Consider the following 22019-nt stretch of genomic DNA (forward strand, 5'->3'; position numbering starts at 1 on the left):
GCATGCACGCTCACAGAAGAACGTCACATTCATTTATTCTGATCCTCAAGATGTTGTCTGTGTAAGGAACTACAAGTTTTCTCTTACTGACTTCCTACCCTGCCAGTGGTAAGCAGTATCAGTCAAGAACAGTAAGCACAGTGTGGTCTTCCCATTCAGCTAATGCAAGTGAGAAATATTTTCAATTAGCAGAAGGCTTGACTCAATATTGGATTTGATATTTTCCTCTTTTGCTAGTTAGGATCAATCTTTCTGCAAGAAACTCTTATTTCCCCTTCTCAGAATCTCATCTTTCTAAAACAGTCCCTCCTCCCCCAAGGAAATTTTAAGGGCAGGCTTGCTGTCTTCTTTTCTCAGCTTCTGCTATACAATTTAAGTAAAAATTATTTACACAGAACATAGCATAACTGTACATAGTACAGCTCCTTATGAAAAATTTACTACATTTCCAGAAAACCAGAACAGTAAGAAGAATCCTCAAATCACATCAACAGCAAAGTCATTGCATACGGCCCTTCCCACCATAACACAAAATACTAATTAATGGTTTTCATTTTTTAAGAGTTTATCTTTGCCAGACACATTCCACCCCGTTCACATTTTTACTTCTCATTTGCTTTGAGAGATCTAAATATGTATCATTTTGATGTTTTCAAGAATTCATCAGTTTTATGCAGTAAAATACTTCAACCTGACCTTATCAAAGGATTTGGAAATAAAGATGGCATACACAGTGGAAACCTTTTTGAAACCTTAATTTCCATTATAACTTTGTAGGCAAACCTATCCATTTAATCATAGACAATGATACCTCTGATATTAGGAACAGAGCTGTGCCCATAATGATTTTTTTCACTTCAGTCACTGAACAGGAAAAAAAAATCAAACACACATTTTAAAATTAAGATTCACAAATACTTAGTTCACCAGGAAAAATGCCCTTGTTTCAGACAGCTTGTTTCATGTCAAAGTAGGGTAAGCTATCTCAAAGCATTAAGAGCATCCACAAGGGGATTTAATTGCTAAATATATCTGTGAATGTATACCTTAGCTTCCTTTTCAGTACCTTGTCTGAGATGACAACCTTAGGAGGAACAGATAAATAAATCTATAAAAGTAGGTAAGTGAAGAAACTGCTGTCCTTTACTGTAGGGCACACACAACAGATAGGGTGCTCAACGCCAACAAAGGAAATTCAGCTCTCCAACAAGTATTTATGCACCAATAAAAAGAAGAGCTGTTTCAGAGGCTGCAAAAGCTCTGCTCAAAAAACACTCAGCAGCCCAGAGATGACAGCAATCTCTTTAAGAGGCAGGAGACCAAACACAAACCTCTTCTCCAAACTAAGAGCATCGTCACTGCCTCCTCCATCTTGTTGCAGCTGTGTCTGATGTGCAGCTGCCTTCCTGCCTCCCCTCCATTTTGGCAGCTGAGGACAGGTGTACCCCCCTTTCCTATCTGCTGGTGCCCCTGTGGGTGCAGGAAAGGGCTCCCCAGGTGAAGTGGGTGATGTTGGGAGCTGCTCTCTGCCAAGCTGTAGAACACCCAACCAGCAGGGTGGTGAGACCAGGGGAGTGAGGCCAGACCTGGGAAGCAGATCTGACCCACCTAGAGCCATCCCCTCTACCCAGGGCACATGCCATGCCACTCAAGCCACAGCCCAAAAAAGAACCCTCACCTCACACACCCACAGTGGTTACAGACTCAGTTGTACCCTATAGCCAGGCTGCTTCCCCATGGCTTATTCCCCTTACAGTCTTCTTGTTGATCTCACCTCAAAATTCAACACTTTTCATTTCAGCATTTCTTAAGTGAGTCATTACAACATTTCTGATTAGTAGGGAATTTTCCACCTTCCTCAACAAAGCTAATTAAGAAATTCAAGCCAACCCACAGATAGCTTTAAGCTCGTCAAAGATCTATTTTCCATACATAATTCCCCCTCAAAATACACACAAATACAGAGTCTCTAATGAGAGTCTCAACCATGCCTGAAGCTGTCCTGACCCAAAAGATAACTCCTCCTACATTGCTGCCTTGGGGCTCTGACTGATAGCAAAGATGCAAGAGAATGGACTGTCCCAAAGTTTTACCACATGGTAACAGAAGACAACTAAACACAAAACTCTCCTTCTAGAAGCTGAGGGCAGAAGGAAATAACTCAGAAATTGAGTGATGAAGCAAAGAAGAGGAAGACTAAGTAGGAAGAAAGTTTAGTAACTACTGTTACTGGAATCAAGTTCAGCAGCAGGAGCAGCCTGGGGTGGTGGTTTTGTTGGGGTTTTTTTGTTGGTTGGTTTGGTTTTTCCTAAATCATTGCTGAAACAGTACCTGAAACAGAGCACCATATGCAGCATTTCATGTGGACATTAAAAAATTAATACATGTTCTTGTGAATCAGATGTGATAAGCATACAGTACCTTTGACACTAGCCAACAAAAGCAAAAAAAAAGAAAGAATAGCATGGGACATTTCATTAAAAATAGTGTAACTTTGGGTGTTCTAGGTTTTAGGGATTTTTGCTTGTGCAGATTTGTGTTGAGCATGTTTTAAGCCTGGGAACTATAGTGTTATACAACAGACTCACATGTATTTATTCCTCAAAATATTGATCAGGAGCCCAGAACTTGGGCAGTGACAAAAGAGAGCTCATAAGGAAGGAAAGACTAAAAATCAGTCAGGGAACAAGGAATATTTTAAACATCAGTAGTCAAATATCAAGTTTGATATACCATCAGGTGCATATAAACGCTATTCCATAGAAAGATACACTTCTGGAATTTTCATACTGTAACTCCAGACAGAAGAAGTTTGATGTGAGTCTGTTCAGCAGGACTGAGCAATAAAAACACAGTTAACCAGGATTTGTGAAGAGAAGCCAAGCAAAAAACCACAACTGAAAACTAAAAGGCTGTAAAAATTAAACAGAGTGAAATTTCATTTGTTTTGGCCACCTACTTTTAGAAAAATGTAGATGTTTGTTAGATTTTAAAATACAACTGAACCAAGGCACCTCACAGTAACATGACCAAAAAAATACAGGAGACATCGCACTCTTTTATAGCTGTGCATCAGGTACCTAGAGACCAAAAGAAAAAAAACCAAACCCAACGCAAAAAGGGATTTCAGTTCCATGTGTTACTTGTAAGGATTCAAAGTTTAAGTGAGAATATCCAAATATAAGCAAAGGAAAAACAGGTTTAAAAGATGAATGGAAACATTTTCACTCCCTCTGACACTACTACAGTTTCCTTCAAGGATGAACTGATTTGCAGTAGCTACTATAAAACCAATTCTTTCCTTGATTCTAATTTTAAACATTCCTGGATTGCCTATTGCTGTCATTTGGAAAGACACAGAACACTGTAGTTTATTGAACTGGGATTACTGAAGAAAGAATTTGCACCATAAAACCAGAAATGTCAGAACAGCAGAACAGACCATATTCTTCATTTAACGTGGCCATGGTTGTAAATGGAGTTTTACCAATGCACTTCACACTGGCAGTGCATATGCAGGAATGTCAGTAGCCCTTTTCCCTTTTTCCTTGTGGTGAGATGACTAGAAATGGATTTTCTAAAATATTTTGAATACTTAAGATCCTTCACAATAATACTGTAAAACTCAGCAATATTTCTGAATCTTTTTAATAATACTTAACTTGTTAACATCTGTAACTTATCTAAGACCATTCATCTTGATTTTTAACATCCAAAGTTTGTTTTGAAAAGAAAACCTGTAATTCCGTGCCAATCCAGTTAATGTAAAGGTAAATTAATCAGATGGAAACATACTGCACCAGACTTTATATCAACCAGCTGCAAATTCACTTACTATTCTACTCACATAAGTCTTCTGAGCTTAACATCCCAGCATTGTGACATTATAAAACTTCACCCACTTTAATCTACAGAAATATCCATGAACCTCAAATTATTGTACTATAATGCTGTCAAATAAACAGACTACTGGAATTCAATTTCCAGAAAGCCAAGGCAAAATCTACTGGCCTTAATCTGAAATACCAGTGTCATTTTGAAGCCTGTATTTAATTAATACTGTTTACTGTCATGAGCTGAGCTGGGCAAATATTTCACTCTTCCCAATTCAGGAGCTAAAGGCAAGCCTAGAGGAAAATCTGCCCAAGTAAACGCATCTCATCTTCTTTGATGATGCAAGTGCTCAGTTGTCCTGTTCTTGACCCCTCTAGAATTCTCAGTCTCCAACACTGCTGGTACAATGTCATCAATCTATATTTAAAATATATATTGATTTTCCATGGATGATAATGACAGCTATTTCTTCAGCAAATGCATATATACTATACCTTTGCTTATATAAAAAGGTTCCTATCAAGGTAAGAAATGAAAAATCTCAGCAAAACCCATTACCAAGTCAAACCAATATTTAAGAAGTGAGTAATATCAAGTTAGCAATCTCATCTCATGATTTTTTTTTTATTTATTGCACTGAAACTGAAATGTTAAAAATAATCTTATAGGATATAGCTACATAATGAAGGCAAGCTTCTATCAATGTAATGATAGTATTTTCAACAGTCCTGGATATATGTGAGGTTTGGTGCCATCACTTCAGTAAAATGTTCACTGAATTGATTAATCACTGTGAATTGACTTAAACAGAGGAATGTTTTACATATTTAAATAGTTTAGTCCAGATATATAATTAATTCTGATGCTGTGGCCTCAAAACTTTGAAAGTATTTTAAAACTGCTTTTATTATTAACAACTCTAGTTCTGCTAGTAGAAAGCATGATGAGGCTTTTCTCAACAACACTCAATTTTCATCAATTTTCAAGGAAATGCTATAGATTACATCTGTGTAAATTTCAGCTGTTCCACAAAATAAACCCCAAAGATTTCCTTAAGCCTCTGTTTCCCATTTTATGGGGGAAAAAAAAATAAATTAAAATCTCTGGGGTGCAATTGTACATATCTTAATAGATGCTCATTCCTTGATACTTCTGTTCTCATTGTACCACCCACACAGAACACTTCAGGCTCCGATTAGGAGTATCATTTTAATGCTGATTGCATTAAATTCACTATAATCAAGCATCCACTTGTACAGACATCTTTATAGGCAATTCATGTTAACTAATTTTGCTGCTGAACAGGAGCTACTGAAAACAGGAAAATCTGATCATATTTCACACAAAACACAACTCCCCAGTTTTGAGGTCTAGGAGTGGGAACACACTGCCTTTATTTAACAGAAACCAATTCAGCACAGATTAAATAACCCTCACCAATGCCTCTGCTAATGAGAAGACCTAATTCAATAAAAATGATACATACCTGTGATGGATACCTGTATGCTATTTCAGAAGCACAGCTGCTGTGAGAATTCAGGTGCTCCAAACTCACTTCAGAGCTCCAGGTAGGCATAAACCCAGCCTGGCTTTGCATCCTCATAATAATAAGCTCTCTCTCATGTTCAAATTTGATAATTGGAAGCTACTGTAGCTTCCTCACTTCCATCCTTAAACTAACATTGAAAGCTTTTAAAATTTCTTACAATATAAGGTACTCTGCTTTCAGTAGTGTGATTTGCTGGCAGCATTCTCTTCATACACACATGTATGAGGACACAGTCAAAAATGAGACACCTCTCAGAATTTTCTTTACTACTTCTGTAAACAACAGTAAGGAGTGCTATAACTCAAAACAACAAGACATACAAATATTTTCTATCCAACACACTTGACACTAACTATCATACAAATGCCAAGGAAAGTTAGATTGAAACAGACTCTCCAGATCGAGAGTGGCAGAAAACTGAGATTTCTCTAATCTATGTTACATTCCTTACCAATTTCATGAAAAAAAAAAAAAAAGAGAGAGAGAGAGAAAGAAAAATAGTTTTTCTGACTGAAAACTTTTAGACTAGGAACTTAACTTGTATTCTTATCTCTTTGTTGTTCTAATTTTTGGGTTTGGGGGTTTGTTTGTCTGTCAGGGCTTTTCAGTAGCACACTGCAACTGTTTCCCACCACCCTACCTAACAATGTTTCAAAAGAGCAACCACAAATTCTGAAATTTACATTGTTTCATCGGCAGTTACAATGCATACAATCTAAAGCCATTGAACCACTCCAAGATTCACGGATCTTACCTGTTGTATCATGTAAGACAGACACAGTTAGTATTAAGCAGCAGTTCTACTTTAAAAAAAAAATAAATTAACGAGCTCAATTTAAGACAGCAGTAGACGAGCTGAATGCACACAATTTCAGTCAGTGGTGGTACAGTCTCACAACACACGGTCAAACCCAACACCTATTTTGCAAAGAACTGGAGTCAGAAGCTGAGGCCAGGACTTCTTAAATGAAACTCCAACAGATACATCCTTCAGATACTGGTATCATTTCAGATGGGTCTACTGTTTAAAAGAAACAGCAACAGCTCTTTCACATTGTAATGGATGGACAGTGAACAAAAAAAAAAAAAAAAAAAAAGGGAGATTTTGAGTGGAGAACTCCTCTACTTCATCCTTGCCCTCAAACCTTTTTATGGCATCCATTTTTAGAGTGGTTTCTTCCTCACTGTCCTCACCACAGACTTCATATAGAAGCCTAAAAGACCTTTAAGATCACACACCCATAAGTTAATGGTAGGTAGAGTTAGATTAACCCTACCAGTAAAGTCTAGTGCTTAAACCATGTTCCTGAGCACTACATGTACAGGCCTTTTAAACACTTCCAGGAATGATGATTCAACCATCTCCTTCAGTAGCCTATTCCAAAGATTAATTGCTTTTACAATAAAGAAGTTTCTTCTAATATGTAATCTCAATGTCCCTCGCCACAACTTGGTCATTTCCTCTCATCCTGTTGCTTGTTACAAGAGATAAGAAACCAACCCCCACCTCATTACAACCTCCTTTTGGGTAGTTGTACAGAGTGAGGTCTCCCCTCAGCCTCCTTTTGTCCAGGCTGGATAACCAGAGCTCTCTCACATGCTCCTCATAAGGCTGGTGCTCTTGAAGCATGTTTCAGTCATTACCTGTGAAGGTACCAGACTCCTTTCTGGAAATGTAGCAACCAAATTTATGATTCTGGTGAACCATGTAGCAACATTAAGCAAAAGGAAGGGGTCTTCTTTGCCCACATATATTAATTAGGGGAAAAAGTAGTTATTTGCAAATTGCATTTATTTCAATATTTACCTTTTCCAGTCTTTACTTAATGCAATTTTTAATGGAAAATTACAATTGAGACAACTGAAAACAAACATACTATCAACTTGACAACAAAATTTCATGTTCTCTTCAGAGGATTTTAGCACTGAAAATTTTATCTTTCTTTATTACACATACCCAACTCTTTTAGAGTCCTATTCACTCACAAAAAAAAAAAAGTTTTAGATTCTTAGCATTCCCTTTTTTTAAAAAGCAATTTTAAATTATCACAAAAGCAGCTTATTGTTGAGAAGACCTGCACATGCACACTATGATCATTATGTAGCCCAGAAAAGTAGTGTAAATAATTTGTAAGTAATAAGTGTAAATAAGTAATAACATTCATGTGGCTGAGCATTTTCTAGTTAATATAATACATAAACAAACTATTAACCGGTATTATAAACTTCATTGAATGCAATGAACTAAAAACTGTTTCATCAGAACAGCCAAGGGAAAAGTAAGAAAGAACAGAAGCACTGGAAAGCTTCTTAATGTTTCATTCACTGAAACCAGGGAATTCCCCAAGTCTAAAGAAAAGCATTATTAGTCTGCAAGAACTGTTCACCATAAGTAACAAAAGAGGAAATTATACTTGTAGTGGACATATGTATTTTTACCCATAAATGGTTGGCATGTTATAAACAGATATCCCCCAAACAACTAAAAACCTTTCAGCAGGCTCATTTTCCACCTCTATATTTAGTGTGCAAGCCTCAAAAATACATATTTCTGACCTTAATAAGTCACTCTAAATGTTAAAAGACAACATTTATTCATGAGTATCTTGAAAAGGTTCTCACATAAAATCTCAAATGCGTATTTGTACAAGATTTATATGGTAAGTATATTGATATATTAAACATACCTAAAATAAAAACAAGGCATTTATATTCGACTTTCTTTCCCTGCACTACCAAACTATTATTAGTCTGCATTTCAACAATCCGCAGGGGTCTCTTTTCTAATTCTCAGCGGTATTCTCTGTTCTTGTAAGCCAAGTTAAACAGGCACAGCACTGCCTGATGGAGCCATCAGACAGACTTGTTGGGCAACAAGCAGTTTAAGCCATCAGTGTCATTATACCAATTTCAACCCTCAATTTAAGTAATTTATTAGTGCAGTCAGTTGGATAGAAAAGCTTGTGTTATTTCATACTCAACCTTTGCCATGAGATAGACCATAATCAGCACATTTGCAAAATGTCAATTCCTTAGTATAAAATATCAAAGAAAGGTAATGTGAAAGAACTTCATGTCTTGATCCCTTCAGCCTTTCTCAGCAGAGAGTCCCATTCCCGCTTCTGGCACTAAATCAAGGTCCCTGCTTTCATAAGCAGTCTGGCTATTATTCTTGAAAGTCTCCAAAATGTTTCTGTTTCTACTCACTGTGTAATATCATGCATTACTTAAAACCACGACTTATTCTGCTATATCCACATTATCAGTTTAAGACATCTTGCATCGAATTCCTTGGTGAAGATAAAACTGTAACACAATCCAATTAAATGCAATAAGATATAGACAACTCACCAAGGACACAGCGAGGGGGGCAATGATTTCTAGGGTCTGTGTGAGCAGGGGTCCTCACTACTCAGATACATCTCAAGCCTGCTGAGAAAAAAATTGAGAAGATATTAGTCTTGTTTACGATACAGAAATAGAGATATTAAAAAATGTGACGCTTAGAACATTTAGTTTTAAGCATAACACAAGGAGGGAAGCAAACTCTGCAGAGCATTATCTGCTTTTCCAGACATAACTACAGCCCTCTTCCAGTTGCACAATCACTCCCCGCACACAACTTCCTCTCTACCTGCTGCCTACTGCAAATTCACAGTGATAGCAACTGAGATGTTTACATTAACTTGCACAGTACACAGCCTTTATTTTCACAAAAGAATCTGTGGGAACTCTCTGTGAGAGTGGTTGGTTCCTTTTTGGTTGACTGCTTAGCTGGTTGATTTTCTAACACAACAGTTTCAAATCTCTAAAAAGGAGAAATGGGTGTTATAAAGTGTCTTTCAAATTTTAATAAGAGTTGGATGCACAGAAGCATGTTTCTCCTCTGAATCTCCACTTACAATACTTGTAACCCAAGTGACAAGTATCAGTGGACAAATAAACAGAAAGCTCTTCATTAGTATAGTTCCTAAGAGTCCAGACAAGCAGAGGACATACATCACACAGCAATACACAGTTCTTTGGGGAAGAGGGGCATGTCACTACCACATTAATATTCTACTTGCATTTCTACTTGTAGGTCAAACAGTACTGTAAGTCAAAGCAAGCTACCAAAGGTTTCTACCTTCTTATTCTGACAAACAAAAAGGCAGTACATCAAGCAAATGAGAGATACACTGAGAGTCATCAACAGGGAAAAAAGAGGGTACAGAGGGTACTAATTATGTCTCAAGAAAGAAGGATTTTAGAAACTACTTCCTTCTTTCTGTGATTTCTGCCATCTCACAGAAATCTTCTTCCACAAAACTCTGCTTAAGCTCTTCCAGTCACAGGCAGAATACCTGGGCCTTCCATGGTCCACACTAAGGAGTATTCTTATAAAAAACATACACGAACAAGATCTGATGACATTATTCCCTCAGAAATGCACAAAAAAGACACAACCTATACAGATGACAAACACTGGGCTTCAACTAAAAGCATTGTCTCTTCTGAGAACAAATTTGTAAATAAAACACTGTTTGGTGATTTAACAAGATCTGCAATGTCTATTAAGACACCAACAGTTCAGAGACAAAAGCCAAAGGGAAGCCACTGTCTCACCCACAGATACGGGCTGCAACCCCAGTCCATGGTCAGGAGACCTTTTCCACGGAGCAGCAATAATCAGTACCTGTGTAGACAGAAGTGTTTGCCACTCATCTCCTGTATTTCAGCTGCTGCACACCAGTGAAATGAGTGACAACTCAACCACCATTTTGTTTCTTGCCAACTAACACAGCTGCTGTGTTAATGGCACTTTGCTACTGCTAACCCATTTGTGTCTCCCACCTGCTGACCTACCTGGCCTCCCACACTGGAGCTCAAAGAGCCTGCACACAACTGCTGTGCCTCCTGACCCTTACTCTGCAGCCCATGGGGCTTCACGCAGTGACAAGGGAAATGACAATCTTGGCTTTCTGATTGTTCTGTTCACAAAACAGTGAGTAACAATACTCTCAGAAAACCAAATATGATACATGATAGTTTCATAGAAGCACTACCTCCAAACCACCACTAATGCCGTGTTTCTTCCCAAGCAAAACTCTTGAATTATACAGCAACCAGTGACAAACATGCACCCCCTAAATGTATAACCTGCTATATTCCAGATGCATTCAAGTAAGTAATACAGACTGCCACTGAGGAAAAGTGACAAACAGTATCACCTATTAGTTCTCACTTTCCCTTCTCCAGCCCCTTTCAGAAGCTGGAAATAAGGAAAGTCAATGCCACAGCAAAAGGCAATGCTACTTAGTATCTATTTCCATGCAAATTCCCACAAGAACTGGGAGGTTCTTGGAATGTCCCTCAAAAAAATCAAGAGAGACATCACTCCTGCACAAAGCCAGCATCCACAGTAACATAATGCTGTTCCTCAATGGTGATGCTCAAGGCCTGTAGGTTGGCCTCCTGCAAAAGCCTACACAGTCATTCTCCATATTGCCACCTTCCAACAGCACCAGACAATCCTCCATCCCCTGAAGAGTAAAAAATATCTTGAAGGTCAAAGTAATAGGTAAACACAACTGACAGGGCCCTGAATAACATACGGTCCTCTGACTTCAGACTGCTTTACATCTTTACTTTCCATCTATTTCTGTCTTTTCCAGTGCTAAGGGAAATCTGTACTCCAGGTGCCTCAAATGTGTTGCCTCCTCACCCCGTAAAAACAAAGTTATGAATAAAACAAAAAATTTCAGCTGTATAGACAACAGACAGAGAGCGAGCAAGTACCACTTTCAGTAAAAGACATCACCATCTACACCATGCAAATTTATTGAAAGTATCTTTTATCTACATGATCTTCAGGTTCCCTCATTCTTATAAGAAAAGGTGCCACACATAATCTCACCATTCTGCAGTTAACACTAATTTCACACAGAACTGTAGCAAGAAAATAGTTTGAGGCCTCATAAAAAATTCAGAATTTTTGTATCAAAGTAAGCCATGATTCTGAACCCAAAAAAAAGGCAAAAAACCCAAAATGTCTGCACTGCAAAAGCCAACACAAATTGGCAAGCAATCAAAAAAAAAAAAATCTTTTGGCTATGTTATTAGATTCACGTTTTACAGCCAGTAAAGTGTCAACAGGTCAACTTATCCTTTTAAGATACAGGCAACAAGTATTTTGGCTGCACTGAAACAAAACAGTATATTTCTGGTTGTAAACATTCATAAAAAATACAAATATTTAGACTTTAAAAAAACAGTTTCTCTTTTTAAGGATATAATTGAACTCTGCTAAAACAAATAAGGTGTTTATCTGTATACCTGCATTATCTTCCTCCACAAAGAACTGAAAGGAGGAGGACATCTTGTATATCTCTGGAGACCAAGGTACAAATTTGCATAAGAGTAACAACTGAAACTAGTTTACAACAATTGCATTCATTTCTGGGAATAACATAAGTGATTGGTCAGCAAGTCCTCACATTAATTTTGAAACAGTAAAGAATAAGGATGGAAGAGCTATCTTGTGAACAAAAAGCATGGCAGAATTACAAAGAAAAGCTATGTCCACTGTAGACTGGGTGATATCTTAACACTTCTGCTTACACTAGCAGTAAAACATACAACCTTGGGTTTTGGGTCATATTTTGCTGTTGATTTTTTGTTTGGGCTCTTTTGGTTGGTTGGTTGTTTTTTAAAAAATTTGATTCTGCCACAGAGGCATATGATGAACTTGTGAGTTCATAAAAATCCCTGTAATAGAAGTGTCAGTACACACTATCAAATTTATTCATAGGAAGATTCTCCTCCATTCTCATAGTTTTCTTTTTGAATGCAATTTAGTATGTCCTACATAATTCACAAGATTCAAATAGGTGACACACTACATTGTTTTTAATCGGAGTGGCTTGCCTCGAAATCCATGAGCAAGGCTCATCAGAGATCAATATTAACAGCAATGAAATACTAAATGCATTCACACACAGATGACAGAGTAAAATTCCATAATAATTCTGACCTAACAAGTAAAATGTTATTTCATTTTCCATGTCCATTCCTCAATCCCAGACTTTTCCACTGAGACAGCCAATACAGCAGCCAATTGTGATATGCCTACTATAAATCCTACCAAAGAGCAACAGTATGCCTTACATAGCTCACTAAAAAAGCATCAAAATAGCAACTCTCAGTCATTAATACATCAGATATATGTTCTCACTATGTCCCAGAATCCCCTCCCCAAAGATCTTGCCATCCATTCTACCTAGGATGTATGGATAAATCAATTCATTCCATATCAGTATCACTCCGTAGATATTTTAGTTATTTTTGTCACACTCTGCCTTTTCATTAATACATTAACGGTCTTCATATAACATGGGCTATTTTAGCAAACTACAAGTAATTCTTTCCGAACAGCAAGTGACTTCTTAAAGTTTAAAAACAAACAGAAAAACGTAATAGACTTTGCAGAGGGCACTGTATCTTAGCTGCAAAAAGCAAATGCACATTACGAAGAGGCTTCTGAGTATCTAAGGAATGAGAGCATGCTCGGAGAAAAAGTGAGATTTACTACCAGTTATAACTGCTAAAATGAGAGCAAAGCAAGAATAATATCTGCAAGTAACTGTATTAACAGGAGATTGTTAGGGAAGCCATTTAAGGAAATGCAAGACTTGGAATGGTATAATGATGCAGCTGTGGAAGAATAAAAATGTATGTGCTGTTAATACGCTGTATAGCTTCAGACACTTAAAATTAATGAACTAATTTCAGACTTTAAAATGCCAAGCACCCCAGTGACCATACACTTTCCACAGGAATTGCTCCCATTTTATTTCCATAAAACTCTTAAATAAAATTTCCATTAGAGTTTAAATTCAATAACATCCAGCTTCCATAGAACAAGACTGAAAAAAAAACAAACAGCAACAAAACACAATGCAGTAAATCAATCATATTCAATATCTATTTTTCAAACTATTCATTCATCCACTCAAAATAATTGCATAAAGCCAACAGAAGTATTTCAAATGTTCAGGATAGGGAAAGCTGTTCTAGGTAATAGGTAAATGGAGGATTGAATAAAGGAATATCAATTTCTTCCACTCAGTTTTTTTATCATGCAAATATAGTTTCTGAATACTCAAAACACTGACAAAATAGCTTTTTTTTTTCAAAACCTGTTTAAAAAAAAAATTCAGTGGATTTTTTTTTAATTATTCTGTATCCTACATTGATTAAACTATACAAGCTGTCATTTTTCATGTCACATTTCTACTTGGTATGTTTTGAAAAGGCTAAGCTACTGAATCATTAAAAAAGGGGAGTGTTTGCATAATGCAAATTCTGCTGACAAACTACTAGCTGTGGAACTGGTAAGATGCCCTAGTAATATGTAACCACTGATGCAATATTACAGATTATTCTTAGTACTCCAAGTTGCCATTTCACCAATACGTATGCCTGTTCAAAATGTTATTTCAACACAGAGCTGGAGTCCTGGCAACTGTATTTATTCCCAGAAATCTTAAAACAGTATAAAAATATCATATATAATAAATATGTGAAATATGTTATCTAAGCTCAATTATCCTGGTGGGTAAAAGCCAAGGAATAGTTCTGTAAGGTTTAAATTCCCAAGAGAAGAGCTCAGATCCCGTCTGCAAGCACACAATGGAATCACAGCTGACGATGCACATCTTTTTCTGGATGTCTCCATATGCTCAGGAGGGTTTTCCCCCCCTCCCTCCCTGTTTCTCCCTCTCCGCCTCCCTTGCTCCCAAGCATTACACTGAAGGATTTGTCATTCTCTGCTGCCAGAAGTATGAGAATGTTTTAACAACTAACAAAAATAAAGCAGTGCAATGAACTTCATCTCATTTAAAAATAAAAAGAAGAGATCTTGCCAGAGTAGACATCTGTAACTAAATTAACTAATAGTAGAAAATGGGTGGATGAATGGATGCTGTAATATACCTTCTATAAAATAAATATCAACATGACTCTGTTCTCAGTTTAAAACATCACATCACACAGATGAGTATGTATCCTGTAATATTTACCCTTTGACCTCCACAGCCAGAGAAATAAAAAACTTCTGAGCATTTTAGTATCTATAGGAATACTACAGAAATGTGTGAATTTTTAAAATACTTTATGCCTACCTGCACACAAACTGCACTGCTCAGAAAGGGCAACCATACAAAAAATGAAGATCACAAGAACATTTTTGGTTCACTATTCCCTTCCTCCAAAGCACAATCTATTAGCACTCAGCAGACAAAGAGAGTTACACTTAATACTTGAATTTGGCACCAGTCTTCAGTTCAGCTTCTTCTTTTATATGAACTGACAGAAACCTCAAGGCTCAGACCCCATAAACCTCTGCAATTTCTGCAGTTCTGGTGTAAGGTGCTACAGAAACTCCAGCTGAGCACAGAAACCCAGATTTTGCCAATGAGACAGTGACATCAGCAACAAAGGCAAGCAGCAGAAGACAGTGGGCATTGTAGCAGCAGCAGCTGGCTCACTCCCTGACTTTGTTCTTCCTGCTGCAAAACCTGGGCTCCCTGCAGCTGGGCTCGCTCTTGCCATGTGTTTGAAGGTGGAGGGAAAAGTTGAGAATGTCAACACTGCAAACTGCTTACATGCCTCTCTCAACAGATCCTTACAGTGAGCAAGCAACACCCTAAATGACTGTAAAAAAAAAGTATAAGTTATTCTTAAATAATTAATTTTCAGTTTAATGCAATACAGTACTGGTTACGTGAGTAAACCCTCAGCATTTGCTTGTTGGGTTTTTTCCCCACCAGGAATAATCTTTGATTATTTTCTCTGTCCAATTAAGCAGTTCGTTTAAAAACTTAAGTTGTCTTATTCCAACAGTATCATTCTTGATAGCAATAAAGTATTCCTTCCTCAAACATCTCGAGTTTCAAATTTACCACTGATGCACACAACAAGGAACACAAGATCTACATGTTTACAGAAGAAGTGCCTTCAGATGTTGAATAGATACTGATGAAGCATGTCATACATCCATCCTCCCCTTAGTAAAAGCCACAAGCTTGAGAAAATATAAAGCTGACAAGTTCCCAGTTTTTATGCTAAAAAGAGTATGGTGGCTGAAAAAAAAAATTATTACATCACCTTTGGTAGGCATTTATTGCATAATGCTCACCAAAATGAGATACAAATATAATAAAAGATATGTGATTCTCCAAATACTTCTGTGATAGTAAAAGGAACAACCTTTCTTTTTAACGCTGCTCTCCCTATTTCTGGAGGTTGGGTCCATGATAAAAGTTTTTTCTTTGAAACAGTACGTGACCAAGACTGGCTATGAACATTAAGCTTATCACAGCATTTCTCATCAATTTAGGGATTAACCACTTGGGAACAATTTACATCTTTATCTCACAGGACAAAGCAGAGCTGAATTCTATGCTCCAGTCCCTAAGTAGCTGTATTACAAATGCCAAAAGAAGGGGCACAAACACACAATCACCCATAAGTGCCTGCACACACATCTGTGTGTGCAAATACGCTCAAGTCTGGAATATCCTATTTGTGACACCACTGCTGACGTAAACAAGCAAGAGTCCTGGAAACTGCGTAGGTGTAGCACCTACACCGACTGCAATAAAACGACCACTTTCCATTCACAGTGGTCTTAAGCTGCATGTAAGCAGCAAGCAAAAGCCCTGCTTTGGGGAGTAACACTTTCATTATGACGTTAATAGCAGTTTGCAACATCGGCATTTCTCTGAGAGCATCCATCCAACACGCTGGGCCAGCAGCTCCCTTCCTGGAGGCTCTCGCAGAGGTTTCCCCCATGAGAGGAGCCCACCAGGTGGCCCAACACGGCGATCGGGCTGTAAAGAGCCAGGAAATTAACTGGCTAGAGTTCACTACATAAAAAAACCAAAGGGATGAAAAAAAAAAAAATTACTGCCTTCAGCCACAATGGCAGCAAACTAAGAACAACAACAACAAAAAATGCTTCGAGTAAAATGACTGGCATTCTTAAACTGCTTACTTATTTACAGAGGCAATAGAGTTCTGCCGTACTTGTCATAGCCAGGCACCATATGTGTAGTTGAAACTATACTTAAATAACAAAAATATTACTGGTTCAGTTCTAAAGCCCATTCACTTGCTTCTTACTACCCTGAAAGATAGGAAAAAAAAAAATAAAAATAAAAACAATTGATTATTACCGATCAAGCGGAGAGTTCTCCTTTTACAAGGAGACTTTCCTGGCTAACAGAAATTTACATTACTTATGTATTTAGGCAGTGGGCTCCGGCATACGCACACTTTGGACAGAAGTACACAGGTAACGCAAACTAAGGTGCAGAGATCATGTCCCGGTGACTACCAGCAACCTTCTTAATTATTATTTTTTTCTCTCCCCCCCTCCAGTACCCTTCCCCCTTTTTTTCTGCCAGGCTTTCGGGGAGGCTTCCTGCACACCAACTACACAGCCCGAATGCCCCTCTCTGGAAGGAGAAGCATGTGATTCCCGGGGGGGCAGGGAGGGTGGTAAGAGCTCAGGCCCAAGCGGAGTCGAAGGAGCGAGGGGCAGAGCGGGAGAGGGACGAGGCTCCGGTTACACCTCGCCCGGGAGCCTGCGAGGAGCGCGGCGGCGCGGTCCCCGCGGAGGCGACGGCGCACACACCGCCCCCCGCGGAGAGCGGCGGGAGGGGCCGAGCACCCGCCCTCCGCGGAGGCGGCGGGCATCTCCCGCCCCTCCCCCGCTCCCCACAGGCGCGGGGGCCCGCTCCCGGTAGAGGCGGCCGCGGACCGCCTCCCGCCCCCGAACCCCGTCCGCAGCCGCCTTGCGCGCAGCCCCGCGGCCGCCGCCCGCGGCAGGGAAGCGGGAGCGAGCAGCGGAACCCGCCCAGGGACCCCGTCCCCGCGCCCAGCCGGCTCCTGTCCCCTCCTCCTCCTGCCGCCGCCGCTCCCCGCCCCGCGCACACACACGCAGACACACGGCACTGCGGCGGCCGGGCCCCCACCCCTCCCGGGGCCGTGGGTAGGAGGCGGCGGCCGGGCGCCCCGGGCTGCGCTCGCAAGCAGCTGTGCCGCCGCGGCCTTGGCTGCGCGGCTGCTGCGCCCCTCTGCCCGCCCCCATGGCTCGGCTCGGCAGCGCACACGCAGGCACAACCCCCGCGCAGAAAGTTAGAGAAGTTGCCCGCTTTGCCCCCTCCTTCCCCGCGCGTCTCCAGCGGACGCACCGGCGCAGGGGGAAAGGAAGAGGGCACCGGGCGCTGCGACCCCTGCCCGGCGGCTGGGAAAGGGGCGGCCGGCTCGGTCCCGCGAAAGGAAAACGGAGGGGCCCGCAGCCTTGCGCACCGAGTCGTTGTCAGCCTGGGAAGGGGAGGGGGTGAACACCGCCCTGCTCCCCAAATCACCCCTTTCGTCACCAGGGAGGGATCCTCCCTCCAAGTTTCCATGTCGCTGTGTGCTTGCGGGTGTGGGGAGAATGTCCTAAACAATCCCTTGAAAATTGCTCTCCGCACCCCAGCTGCCTAATTGTCCCCCGACACGGGCAGGGCAGCCCCCGCCCCCCACCCCCCGATCAGCCGCAGCACCCCTCGCTTCCTCGGCTCCTCGCACTTTCTACCCCCGCCGCCCCCAGCCAAGGGCGCGGAGAGGCGGCACCCGACCTCCGCCTGGCCTGGGAGCAGCATGAAGCCAGCCCCCTCGGCTCGCCAGGGTGGGGTGCCGTATCGCCCTCCCCCCCACCACCACCCTTCCCGCTCGGCCGAAACGAGGGACGTCCCAGGGAAGTAAATCCGCGCCCCCCCCCCGAGACTTGGGGGGTGCAAGCACGATGCCCCGGCGAGGGGCGGCCCCGCAGTCCCCTGCCCCCGGCTCCCCACCAGTTCCCCACGAGGGGGCCGCGGCCCCCACCCCGCACACCCCGCACCCCCCCCCCCCCCCCTCCACCGCCGGCTTAGGAGAAGCCGCCTCGCAGCGGCCGCGGTGCCGCCCGCCAACACCGCCCCTCCTCGCACCGGCGCGGCCCCGGGCGTCCCCCCGGCATTACACAAGGCGGCCGGGGAGGCGCGGGGGGCTCGGGCACACCCCCCGCCGCGCCGGGGCCGAGGGGGCGTGCAGGAGCTGTTACCGGGGTCAGTGCCGTCTCTCGCTGCGGCTGCCGCCAGCGCTGACCTTCGCTTTGTAGGATGAAGCTGAAGCTGGGGCTGCGGCCGCCATGTTCCCGTTTTAATAACTGCCTGCTTGTTTATTTCAATGGAGACCCTCCCACCACTCGCCCTCCTCCTCCTCCTCCCCTTCTACCCAGAGGAGGGCTGGACGGGGAGGAGGCGGGGGGAGGTACAAGTCACTCCCCCCTGCCCCAGGGCACGGCGGCAGCAGCAGCAGCAGTCGGGCCCCGCGCTGGGGGAGGCCGGGCCGGGGCGGGCCAGGCGGTACCGCGGCCCCGGTCGCCGCCGCCCCTCGCTGCTGCCGCCCTCACCGGGGCGCAGGGCTGCCCCCGGCCCGCCCGCAACGGGGACAATGGCAGCCGCCCTGCGCGGCGGTGCTGGCAGCCTCCGCCTCGGCACCCGAACGGGAGAGAAAGGGGAAGGGAGGAAAAAAGAAAGTCCTTCGCCCTCGGGAGGATGAGACTTTAAATGTGGCCCTTTGCTGTCCGCCCCTGGAGGAACCTCGGTCCAGAGCAAGACCGGAGCAATCAGCCTTGCCAAGGCTTTCAGTGGCCCATATTCACGAAAACACGGGGACGGAGAGAATAGTCTTGTTTCCTTTCTTCGCCCTCGAACGAAAAGGAAAAAAACCCCACATGCTGAATTCGTGTCGCAAATACACGGCATCGACTGTATCGCACTCACGGGGATGAGGGGTGGAAGATGCAGGCTTTTTCTAGGTTGGAGGAGTGAAGACTTTGAGTTAAAAATTAAGGGCTGGGGGATGATTGTTAAACATTGCCCTTTAGTTCGAGAAGCAGTCCGTGACGCAGAAATTCTATCTTAAAAGAAAAGCTTTCTTTTTTCACGTGTCGATAATGGCAAGCTATACTCGGAATACTGGTAGCCCTTTGTTATTTTTGACATTTTCTTACATGAGTGTGCAGCCCCAAGTTTTTCTGCAGCTATCCACAGATTATACATAGTTACTGGTGGTATGGTTAACTCTGCAGTACTTTTTTGATCACAACCCTTATTTTTCAGATGGTTACATTTTGCCCTGCTGTGCTGCATACAATTTCCCATACTTGTGTCTGACTTAATTTTTTAAGCTGCTTTTTTCCACTGAGCAAAAATAGTTCAATTGTTTCTCCAAGCAAATTAAAAACTGCCTTTCTCACTCTCTTCCTTTATTTTAAAAAAAGTCTTTGCTTCCAAGTCACTGAAAACTTGTAGTATTTTTTTCTCTTCTAGAGAAATAACTCGAGCATAGGAGGAATGGCCATCAGAAATCTATTTTAATTGAGTCCCATTAGGAAATGGGGGTGGAAAGATTGTACTTTGTGTATGCTCAATTAGAGCTTTGCTGCTAAATTTACCAGAGATCCTTCTTACATTAAAAGCCACTATTTCAAGGGGGAGTACTTTTGGCATCATCTCCAGAAGACAAGGAAAGTGTTCCAGTGTTGGGCTGCAGCAACTGGAGAGGACAACCTTTCTCAGTGTCGTTCTCCATCATTCCTACTCAGCAAAGAAACTGCCCTGTCTTCAGGAACCTCTTCCACCCCACTGGTAGACAGGCAGGCTGCAAATAAAATGATGGTTAATTCTGTCTGAAGTGCAGGGAAATCAGACTATTACCTTGAAATAACATGGCAAATGAGAGTAGCTTGTACGTGAAAAAGAAACCTGGGGCAAAGAGTTCTGGAGACACAGAGCTTTTCCTCTGGTCTCATTTGTTATATCTGTTCAAATCTCTGTAGAAAATAAGCTCACAGTTATACAGGCAATAGTCTCATTTCCCTCACAGTCATGATTCATTCATTCTTCTATGGTAAGTGAAAAAGTTGTCCACTGGAAAGAAAAAAAGAAGCGTGTCTAATTTTATGACCGTGAGCAGACCAATTTAGAATTGAACAGGTAATTTTAATTTCAGCATTTCTTATTTATGAAAGCTTGATTTTTTTTTTTTCAACTTCACACTTCCTTTAACATAATCAAACTTTTTATTGAACTAGTACTTAAATCCACTGGGAAGAGCAAGAGAGGCCTTTTAAATTTCTGCTGTACGAATAATAAAAGATAGCCAGCCCATGTAACTTAAAGTTTACAAAACCTCTGGAGTCAGATTTGGCAAAGCATCCTTGTCAAACTGGGTAAGAGAAGGGATTTAACCACACACACACACACTGTAACAAACTTCTCACTCATGAGCAAATACATGTTGTCATCTAAGGCCAAAACCTTCATTACAAATATCACTGTGTACAAAGAGCAGCAATTATGTTATTCCTAACTGCTATTCTTTACAGTTTAAGCACCATCTTTCCCATGGAAAGCAGATTTGATAAACACATTTCAGTGCTGGACTTTACTCAGCATCACAGCTTGTCTCTGAGACCTTCCTGGTGCGGAATTTAACACAGATAGAAGGTTTTAATTATTTCAAATTTTTGTTGAACTTTGGTTAAATTTCCTCTCTTATTTTATTTTTTTTTCTAAATCAACATGGAAAAAAATCAAAATCTGAAAACAGCCATGTTTTTTTGATCAATATAACCACATATTGTCCATGTTCTTTTTCCTTACTTATTATTTTATGTATTTCTTTAAGAAGTGGTACAGTAGGCACAGTGAGTAAAACTACCATGTGAAGGTGTGTTTCTAATTGATTTTCTAGTAAGTTAAAGTTATTCTTCCATAAGGTGAAAGGTTATGAATGAAGTGTTGAATGCTTATGGACTTGGTGGGCCACTCAGGTATGGCTGCTGTCTCATAAAGCTCTATCTGCAGTTTTAACATGTAATGAAGAAGGGTTTATGTGCACCTGCTGACACCAGGACTGTATGTAATGCAGCTGTTGGTGCACAAAGACTTTTTCATGAGCAGCTGCGTTTACCCTGTAGAATCATTCTGCCCACCTTTATGGGGAACTGAGTCCCCACTCACTCATTAACTTTCCCAACTGGATTTAAATATGGTCTTTATGGAAGCAATAAGATTTTTGTTGACACAGTATATACCTAACTCAAACCCACAAAGAAATCCAAATGAAAGTTAAAACCATTTAAACCTACTGTATCCTATTCAACCTCTTCAGGATGAGGAGGGAGGGGGCTGTCAAAGTCTTCTGGTTGATCCCTCAGCAGCTCCAAGAGGGCAAATTTTGAAGTTATGCCAGATTTCTCAGTTGAGCTCTTGCTGTCTCCAAGGATGGTTATTCCATAGCCTCTCTGGGCAACCCCATTCCAGTGCCTGACTGAATTTGTGATTCCCTTCCCTTTGTGCCTACCCTCCCATGCTCCCTTCCCCCCTCCCCACATATCCAATAGATCTGTTCCAGCTCATGCCTGTTGCCTCTAAGTGAAAAGGCCACTGTGGACCTCCAAGAAGGCTCCATCTCCTTTACACTTATCCATTAGGTAGCTGAAGAGAACAGTAACATTCCTATCAACCTTCTCTTTCTAAGACCAAACAGCCTGACC

General features: G+C 41.5%; 1 protein-coding gene across 4 annotated transcripts in view; it reads right to left on the reverse strand.

The window, feature by feature from the left end:
- The window catches only part of NCOA2 (nuclear receptor coactivator 2), a 187872-nt gene extending 169186 nt beyond the window's left edge, over positions 1-18686 (reverse strand). The window contains exons 1-2 of one of the 4 annotated variants that reach the window (XM_030444120.1): positions 18560-18686; positions 8735-8812 (exon numbers count right to left, since the gene is read on the reverse strand). The gene's annotated coding sequence lies outside the window, so the exon portion shown is untranslated. Of the gene's footprint in view, positions 1-8734; positions 8816-18515 lie in introns of all 4 variants that reach the window. The other 3 variants (XM_030444118.1, XM_030444119.1, XM_030444121.1) reach the window with 3 other exon arrangements.
- Positions 18687-22019: the final 3333 nt, after the last annotated feature.

Source organism: Calypte anna, chromosome 2, assembly GCF_003957555.1.
Source record: "Calypte anna isolate BGI_N300 chromosome 2, bCalAnn1_v1.p, whole genome shotgun sequence".
Classification (NCBI taxonomy): Eukaryota; Metazoa; Chordata; class Aves; order Apodiformes; family Trochilidae; genus Calypte; species Calypte anna.